This window comes from Peromyscus leucopus, chromosome 14 (assembly GCF_004664715.2).
Source record: "Peromyscus leucopus breed LL Stock chromosome 14, UCI_PerLeu_2.1, whole genome shotgun sequence".
Lineage (NCBI taxonomy): Eukaryota > Metazoa > Chordata > Mammalia > Rodentia > Cricetidae > Peromyscus > Peromyscus leucopus.
This window is the reverse complement of record NC_051075.1, coordinates 76717457-76727125: the sequence shown is the minus strand read 5'-3', so window position 1 is coordinate 76727125 and position 9669 is coordinate 76717457. Positions and strand designations below refer to the sequence as shown.

Here is a 9669-nt window from a genome sequence, read left to right as displayed (position 1 = left end):
TCTTTTGCCGGTGCTGGTGAGTTCAGGATCCCAGAGGAGCAGTGAGCCTCCACTCTAAACATCCACCCAGCGCAAGGCTCACCAAAGGGAAATGAGACGCCTTCCCCATCCCCCGTACCAACTTTGTCTAAATAAATTATTAGTAACCCATGCTACGACACTATAGGCAGAGCAGACACCTAAGGATGGAGGTTTCACAGTCTTGGTGACCTCTGAGGCCATCTTTACTTTGGATAGCCACCAACCCCCCCTTCCCTTAATTGGACAGGAAGCCCTAAAGGTGATTTTAAGGATGGGTTGGCTATGGAGAGTGGGTAGGGCATATGACCCACATCTAAATGGGCACTGGATTACAGTTGACACTCTTATGGCACTGAACAAGGAGCTGATATGTACATCACACTGGAAAGAACTGTCAGAATCAGAAGCAGTTTTCTAGATAAACTCATCTCTGCCAAGAAAAGCCCGTACGATCTCCCCGGTTGAGCTCTTCTTAAGAAAGTTCTCAGAAACATGCACGAGATCTGGAGAGTCAGATGTAGGAAGAGTTCATGCACAGTGGCCCACCATGCACTGACTCACCCTGGAGTGACCACATCCTTCTGCTAGGCCCAGGCCGCCAGCCTTGCTTCCAGGCAGCATTTGCTCCTCGAAGAGAGCTTGCCCTTGCATATTCATTTCGCGTAAAGCAAACACACAAAGGATAACCTCTCTTCAAGTAGCAAACGATAAGGAGCGCTGGTGGGAAGCGCCGTTCCGGGGCGATGGGAGGTGTGATGATAGTCAGTTCCAGAAAACACATTCTAAACATGGTGATCACACAGAGAAACAACTTTGTTTGAGGTCAGGGAAGAGATACTAAGAGCACAGTGGTCTCAAAATACAACATGGTGAGCAGCAAGCATAGAGGCACACATCACACAAAGCACACATCTATCTATCTATCGTCTATCCCGGCCGAACCCCGGAGGGAGACGGTTAGCATGCTTTCTTCTGCGATGGCGTCGTGTCCTCGATGGTTTCCCAAGCAGCATTTGATACTGAAAACGTGGATTTTCCTCTACGATTAGTCATTAATATTGTACTCATAGAAGGAGAATCTACCTTTTAAATATCAAAGAACGATTCGATCCAGGAAGCTTCAGACTTGTGCTTGCGTCGATAGAAATGGAAGTCCCATTGGGCAGGCAGGCTGCCCCAAAGACACAGTACATCAGACCCACATCACATTATCAGTTGGCTTCTTGGGACCATTCCTGGCCACACCCCATTCTTTAGGAACTCGATGAGCCCCTACCCCCACCCCCACCGCCCCAGACCCTACAGAATCTTCCAGAAATAGTTCCATAGCGACATTTGATACTGAAAAAGTGGATGTTCCTCTATGATTATCCAGGAAGCACGTAACCATAGAAGGAATATCCACCTTTTAAATACCAAAGAAATGCTGAGTTCCGGGAAGGACCAGCTGTGGTGCATGGGCTTCTCTGAAACAGATCACAAGACAGAAAGGCTCTCATTCCCGCGCCCAGACGTCACTGTAGTGAGGCAACATCGCCTCTTTGTCAGGCTGGCTCCACAGGCAAGGAGACCCTTAAAGGTGATGGCCAGCAGACATATGATATGAGAAACACACATGGTCTGCAGTCCACCACCTTTCCACTTACCCGGAGGGTGCTGAGCCCAGCCTTGTTTCCCTGGTGGATCATGGCTCCCGAGAGGCACGTGAGACTGAAAACATGGATGTCCCCTCTCTGACTAACCAGCAAGCACACAACCACAAAAGGAAAATCTGCCTTTTACATACCAAACAGGGCTTACTCTTGGAAAGCGCGACCTAAGAACAACCTATCTGAAGCAAAGGGCATACTATGGGAAAGACTGATATGCTGTCATAGAGTCCAGAATGAGACCCCCGGCCTCCGGCTGAGCCAGCAGCTCATCAGAGATTCTCTTCAAGACTGGTCAATGGCCCTCAGGCACCTACGAGTCTGGCGCATGCTCTGTGGATCGCCAGCTTCCCACTTACCCTGGAGGGGCCAACTGTACTGTCACTGCCCTGATGGTGACTTCAGTTCAGGCCCATTTCCCAGCAGCATTTGACACTGAAAACGTGAAATTTCCTCTATGTTTAATCATAAATACCATAAACATAGAAGGAATATCCACCTTTTAAATACCAAAAGGGTTTAGTCCCGAAGAGCAAGAGCCGAGGCCCAATCGGTCAGAAATGAAGAAGACAGCTGACAGGCGCCCTTGGCACAGCCCACAGAGGACAGATTCCAGGATCAACCTTGCTGTGGAAAGCACAGGTTGTGGGATCCATCTCCCCCCTCGATCCCTGGGTGGGGGAAGAGGAGATAACTCGCTTTTTCCCTGGGCCACTTTGCATTTAGAAACATTCCAGGGCAACTTGAGATACTGAAAATGTGGGTGTTACCTCTATGATTAACCTGAGGCATAGAAGGAACACTCACCTTTTGAATATCAGAAGCTGAACAGCTCTGGAGAACCCTGGCCTAGATGACTACATTAACAACAGAAGAGAATCTGGACTCCTAGTGCCCACCTCATAGCTAAATATATCACCTGGTTGTCACATGCCCTATCAGAGAGTCACTCTAAGCACCCCCAACCCCAAGAGTTCATGACAAGGAGTTTTTCCCCTCATGATTCCCAAAGACAGTTCTACTTCCATATAGAGCCCATCTTGGCTACCCATGGCAAAGGTCACAGCAAAGTGTCTGCTGGAGCATCCATGCACATGCCATGGAACATTGAAGACATCAAGGAAGTTTTTGGGAAGCAGGACGAGTCCAGAAGGCTCCAACACACAGGTCCAGTACATCAGTGGGACAGACTGTTAGAAACAGACACGAAGGATATCTTCATGTTCATGACTCATGATCACCACATTATCAAGTCCTATCAACATTAGCTCAACTTCCTGGAAAATCTTCTTTGAGTAGATCAGACACAGAGGCATACCAACATAGACACTGCAAATCTTTGATTAAAAAAAAACATGCCTCCACGAAGCAAACAGGAAGCACTGAGAACCCCAACTCAGCCAGTCACCCCAGAACCTTCTTCAACATATCCTTAATGCTGAGAACAAATGGACCAGGTGACATTCCCCACACATGCAACATGTATTCTATGACCAGCCCTCCAATATCTGTCCAAAGAACTGGCTTCAAAATCTGGTAAGTTGAAAACAGTTGCTGCTCACAAAAGTAAAGAGGTCACGGGTTCCCCAAAGATGGGTCACCAAAGGCAAGAGGGACAGATGATGCCTGACAGTTACCAAGAGCCAAGACCCTTCCCTTGAATCTGTAGCTTGCTACAGAAGAAAACATGATTCCTCACAAACTCCTTAAAGCTAGTCACATGGACAAGTGTCTATCACTTACCAGCAGACCAAAGCTGCTTCCCTGCTTCCCTGCATGAAGTCACGAGGCCCTAAGAAGAAGCAAGAAAGTTGGTTAGGGGGACTGATGGTTGGTTACTGGAGCAAATGTGTTCATCTCTCCTGACCCTAGGAGTAGTGGCTGTCAGCATAGCTATGTGTGAACTTAGGGTGCTCTTGAGGAACAATTTCCAATTAGGTTTAGGTTCATTTGTGTATATATGCATGTGCACATGTGTTTTTGTGAGTGTGCTTGCTGTGTGTGTGTGCAGAGGTCAGAGACCAAGGTCTGGTGTCTTCTATAGTTACTTTCCACCTTTTTTTTTTTTTTTAAAGAAAGTGTGTGTGTATGTGTGTGTGTGTGTGTGTGTGTGTGTGTGTGTGTGTGTGTGTGTGTATACGCGTGCACATGTGTTACTCTACAAGAGTAACAAGACTCTTGAGTTGGTTATGGAATCACACACCTCTGATGCCAGAATTTGGAAAGCAGAGGCAGGAGCATCAGAAGTTCAAAGAGAGCCTCAGCTACACAGTAAATTCAAGGCTATCCTGGACTACATGGAGAACTTACTACAAAAACAACAAAACAAAACAAAACAAAAAAACCACACCCCCCCCCAAAAAAACAAAAAAACCAGAGTTATTGAAAAAAAGTTATGTTAAAGGAGTTATACAATAAATATCAGTACAAATGTCACATACTCATAAAAATTCCCACCTTCATCATGTGCTCGGTACTGTGTTTTTCAGTATATATTTGTGCTTGTCTATTTGTTCAGATCTTTGGGAACCTAGGAAGTACAGAGTAGATACTTTGCAATTCTTAAATTCTGAAAAGCATGCAAGGCATGATTTTGCTCCCATTTGTCAATCAATTAAAAAGGAAGTAATGTGATAGAAACTAGATTTTTATGTACAGATTTGCCTTGGGAAATTAGATTATAGGATGATTCATTCAATAAACTCTCAAGTCTCAAAATAAGAAAGTAAATAAACAAAAACCCTTGCCATCTGGCCAGCCACCTGCTCACTTACCATCAGCAAGGGGCTGATCATATTTCTGAGCTTGACACTGGCTGCAGAAAGATCGTCAAGAAAAGATTTTGTGCTCAAGAGAGGTCAACGTTTAAGATCTTCCATGAACAAACACCTTGAGGTGGACGCCATCCCTTGGGGCCTCTCTTGGGCCAGCTGCCGCAGTCCTGCCCAGGCGTCTCTGTGAAAGAGACAGGGGGTGAGATTTGTGCCCAGGGAACATTCTACCCTCAAGGCTCCCTCCAGGCCTACACGTACCTGGGCTGGAGGGATGAATGACAGCATCCAGAGGTCTGCCAGGAGAGCACAAGGCTGGCTGTGAAAGGGACTCAGGAAGTCAGGTTACCTTAGGTGCCAAACAGAGGCACTGCTGGGCAAGTCTCTGCATTCTTTGGGTGCATACAAGTCAGACCCCTCTCCAGAAGCATGTGGGCCTAGGGGCCTTGGGCTGGGTGGCAGGTGTCACACATATAATGTATGGCGTGCTCACTGCTCCACCAGCACCGAGGCCAGTATCCACTAGGTGGAAAGGGACTTTCAACCTAGGAAAATGGGCTGACCATGCCTGCTCCATGCCCTGTAGCCTTTCTCCATGGACATAAAGGGAGAGTTGTTGCTTTTCCAAAGGTATTTCCATCAGGACAGAGCCCAAAGGACACTTAGGGCCATAGCAGGTTGTAAAGGCATCACTGAGCCAGTATGACCCAAGAGTTAAGTGTGTGGTTGATATAGTGATATCTCTGTGATGAAGTCAGTGCTGGGTTTTGATGATGAATTATGACAGCAGCTATATGTAAGTGTACCAAAAGCTTTGGCTATAAATTAAGCAAAGCAACAGGAATGGATTGTATGTTAGCAAAGTGTGGCCCAAGAGCGATCCCACAACCCTTACTCCTGCTGACATAGCTTCAAGAACCGCCCTCCACCCCAGGGGAGGTGGGTGGATGAGGTGTTCCCACACAAACACTCTGGATAGTATCCCTTTCTCTACTCACATAAGAGAGCCGCCAAGGGTCCGCACCCAAACAGCCACGCTCAGAGGCAAATCTGATACCAGGAGGAGAGGCTACCTGAGAACAGTAGCCATAAAGAAGATGAATCCACTGGGGAAAAAAGCTGTCTTCAAGAGAGCCTCACACCCGCTCCAGAGGACAGCTCACGGGGGGGGGGGGGGGGGACTCACGTCGGGGACTAGAGACAGACAGCAGTGGCTGGTGATGGCTTGCTGTCCCCTGGTCCCGATCATAGCCAGAACCCACAGTCCTCAAGACCTTGCTGATGGTATCAAAGACCACAGCCCATGGGGACAGGACAGGAAGCGGGAGCAGGGCTGTGCTGGGGGCCCAGGCTCTTCTAGAGTGACAGTGTGTAGGACACTCAACAGGTGACAGGTCTTGGTGTAGACCCCTGGAGCTGACACCCAGGCACTTGTCAGCTCCGGAGGGCGCTGGTGGCTGACTTGTGCTGGTGGTTGGGTTATGTAAACCGTCTGTGATTGGATGTGTTCGACCGTTTTTCTGAGCTTCCCTTATCTGACCTCAGTCCCACAAGAGAGTCTAGAGGTGTGCTTCCTGCCTCCCCTTACCAACTCTGCCTGTCCCAGGAGTTGGGGCAGACAGACACCAAGTGTCCCTGAACCCAGCAACACACAGAGCCAATGGGGTGAGGGTGAAGGTGAGGGTGAGGGTGAGGATGGGAGTGAGTGGTGGTGGGGTGTGTTTCTTTGGGGCGAATGCTCCGGGGCACATGGAGAAAAGTACCAAGTGAGCCTAGGAGCCCTGGCCCCTCCCACTGGCCCCTGGGGAGCTCTCCAAGGTGACGTTTGATATCGAAAAAGAAGTGCACCATGTTTGTTTCGTCACAAATAAAAGCGAAAATAACACGGGCGACTTCTTTTCAGGTACCACAGATGAGCTCTTGCTTGCTCCAGCAGTGTGCCTGGGTGTGAAGGGATGCTGAGGGGCAGGCAGGAGGGGTGGTGGGCAAGGCTAGACTGGGGCAGGGTGAGGTGGGTCCTGAGCAGAGGCAGATGGCACAGTGCTCATCATGCCCAGAGCAATCCAACCCAGATCCCCTCTACCTTAGGATCCCAGGAAGTCTTGGCGGGTAGAATTTGATCATCAAGGTTGAGGATTCTGGAACGTTGGCTTCTACCCTTGTCAGTGTCCCTGGAGAGTGTCACTCAGGCGCGATGGGAGGGTGGCCAACTCCAACACAGACTCTCCTTCCTGAGTTCCAGGGTCCCTTTCTAGAGCTGAGGAAGAAAGGACACAGGACTGGGTAATGACATCCAGGGCAGCATACACCAGCTGGGCTTGCCTGTTGCAGTTCTGATTCCTGGGTCTCCCCACTGAGATGTCCCCCTCTCTGGTCGCCCTGCAGGCAAGTGTCACCCCTGTACAGCAGCGGCTTGTGACTTGACAAACACGGCAAACACCTTATGGAGAACTCTGAAGCCCAGGGATGAGGTAGGAATGGCAGCGTGCAGGATTCTGAGGGTGGGAAGTCTGGGAAGGTAAAGCCTGTCCATCACCCTGCTGGTCTCCTGAAGAGGCTACGTGATCCTTCCCTGAAAACAAAACACATTAGTGCGTGTTAGTGTCATTGCAAAGTTAAAGCACTAAGACAGTAATATACCTGAAGTGCAGCCAAGAACTCCACAAAAGAAAGTGACCTTGTACCACCAACCTACCTTACACAGGACAACAGGGATAGCCAAGCAAAGAGAACGTATCATCCAAAGAGTGCCAATTACACGCATTGGTAACTCAACAAAGAGTCACCCATTTCTCTCACAGTAAGGTAAAATTCAAGGCAACTTACACAAAAAGGAGGTGTCCAGGCTCATACAACTTAAAGGTATAGAGACATGTTGAGTTTTGACGCAGGTCCCAGGTTGAACTCTGTTACCCAGATGTTTCTTGGCTCCTTTCTGCCTCTCCAATCTGTCCCCCGGGATACAGGCCTTTCCCTCTGCATCTACAGAGCCCTGGGTACTGACCTCTTGGATTCTAGCTGGCTTTCAAGCTCACATTCATTACCACATCAAGTGGCTGAAGGGAACATGGGGGTCCTCGGGCATCTCTCAAAGAAATGAAGAACTACTCCCTCTCCCAGAAGCCTCAACAAATACCTCCTTGTATCTCATCAGCCCTGTGGGCTAAGGTCTCATCTCTCAATCAATAGCAGCTGAAAGGAAAGGAATCAACAGATTCCTTTAAAGTTGAGCTACGGAGGAGGTGGGAGGGTCCAACCAACCCTAACCCATTCTTGCTAAGAAAGCTCAGGAAACTGTTCAAGAAGGGAGATAAACCCTCAACCCAGCCCCACTACATAGACTAACATGGCTTCCCTGAAGTTAGCGGATGAACCCCGAAGTCTTCAATGTAGAATAGGATGCTGAAAAAGAAGTGCACCGCGAATGTTTCGTCACATATAAAGCGAAAAAAACACGGGCAACTTCTCATTAAGCACCGTATGTCAGCAGCATGGAACCCTGCAGTTTGCGTAATGTTTGCCGTCACTTCCTGTGCGTGAGCAGGCGATCACGCTGCAGCCCCGCTGTACCTAGGGGGCTCTCACAGCTGTGCCCGCTCCACGCAGGCAGAATGGGGATCTTGTAGGCCGCCTTTGGCTTAGTCATCATTTGGGGGTTCTTTGGAGTCTCCTCAAATATTGGAGAAAGATGATACAATATTGACTTGGCTTCCCAAAGTCTGGCTGTGGATCCGTGGATAAGACTGGAGGAGCATCCCATGACCTCCCAGTTAAGGTCACCACCTGCCCACTAGAGAAGTGGATAGCAACCTGTGTACCATAGGGGAGTCCCAAGCCAAGGAAATCTTCACGAGATGGGAACCAAAAAGGTATCTGTGCCTTTGTCAGAACCAGGTAATGTTTCCTGGACAAAACTATATGTAAATAACATGGGGTTTCAGAGAACAGATTACATTGAGCCTTAGCTTCCCAGGGGGAAATGGAAATGGAACACTGATCTATGAAAGAACATGAATAAAGCTAGACTTCTTGGGTGTTCCAGGTAGATGGTTGGTTGCCCATGCCTGCACATGTACTACCATGACCTCACAGGTGCAGGGCACCTCCCCACCCTTCATTGGCTTGGCCCATGAAACATGAGCTAAAGCACAACAGTCCCAGTCTCAGTCTGATGGTTCTTACTTACTTTTGTGTCTCTGCCGTGGCCATGAGAACCGCTTGCTAGGAGCTGGGGGGAGGGGCCAAGGAAGCCACCTTCACCCCCAGGGGTAGGATGCATCAGGAATTCCTCCTAGGTATGGAATGCATACTCAGCATTAGTAGAGCAGTACACACATATAAATAAAATAAAATGTATGCTTTTAGACAAAACACTTTGTCATTCATACCTTTTCCACCGACGGTGACTCCAGTGTCCTTCCCCTAGGAAGATGTCACATCTGGAAGACATGTCCTAGGCAGGAACTTGTGTTGGGAAGCAGTCAATGGGTTTAATCCTCAAAAGACAAGCAAAATTGAACAACAGACATGGCGGTGAGCAGAGACAAAGTTATTGACAGATGTGGGCTTGATGTTGGGCTAAAGTACCTATCACTCACCAGGAGTACTGCGGGCACCAATACCCCTGCTTGGGTTAGAGCTACCCAATCAGGAGGTCCTCCAGGATGGAGTTCTTCACTGTAAAGATATGGACCATAAAACACCAGTCACACCCATGGTAAATTTACCTCATGGCTTTTCTTCAAGTACCGCACAGCAGGGTTGGCATTGGGTTCATAGCTCCTGGCCCACACATACCACCCCTGGCCCACCCGAGGGTTCAGTGAACCCATACCAGGTACCACACGCATCCTACATTAGCATAGACTAGGGTGGGGCTCCCTGAGGGTACTGATATCAAACAGCCCTTCTCGTAATCTATCTGTGGTCAGCCTTGCAGCTCCCTATGGCATGATCTGACATTATTGATTAAAAAGTGGGAGGAAGAAGAGTTGGGGAAGAGACGGCTCTTGCTACACAAGCATGAGGACCTGGGTTAAGTGTAAAAAGGCCAGGTGTGTACACACCTGCAATCCCAGAACCACAGCGGTAGAGATAAGCACAAGCTCACTGGCCAGCCAGTCAATTGGAGACCTCCAGTTTTAGCAAGAGACCCTGTATCAAAAAATAAGGGGGACAATGATTCTGGAAGACATCTGACATTGACCTCTAGCCTGCACACATACCTA

General features: G+C 48.7%; 1 long non-coding RNA gene across 8 annotated transcripts; it reads right to left on the bottom strand.

The window, feature by feature from the left end:
- Nucleotides 1-1326: 1326 nt before the first annotated feature.
- Nucleotides 1327-9659, bottom strand: LOC114684511. 8 transcript variants are annotated; one of them, XR_003733358.1, is made up of 4 exons: nucleotides 4445-9659; nucleotides 4128-4200; nucleotides 3414-3462; nucleotides 1327-2860 (listed from the first exon to the last, which is right to left on the bottom strand). It is a non-coding gene; the product is annotated as an uncharacterized LOC114684511 (long non-coding RNA). The 8 variants fall into 8 exon arrangements; XR_003733363.1 differs by having other exon boundaries at nucleotides 1327-3462; nucleotides 4445-4625; nucleotides 4703-9659; XR_003733360.1 differs by having other exon boundaries at nucleotides 1327-3462; nucleotides 4445-6698; nucleotides 6882-9659.
- Nucleotides 9660-9669: the final 10 nt, after the last annotated feature.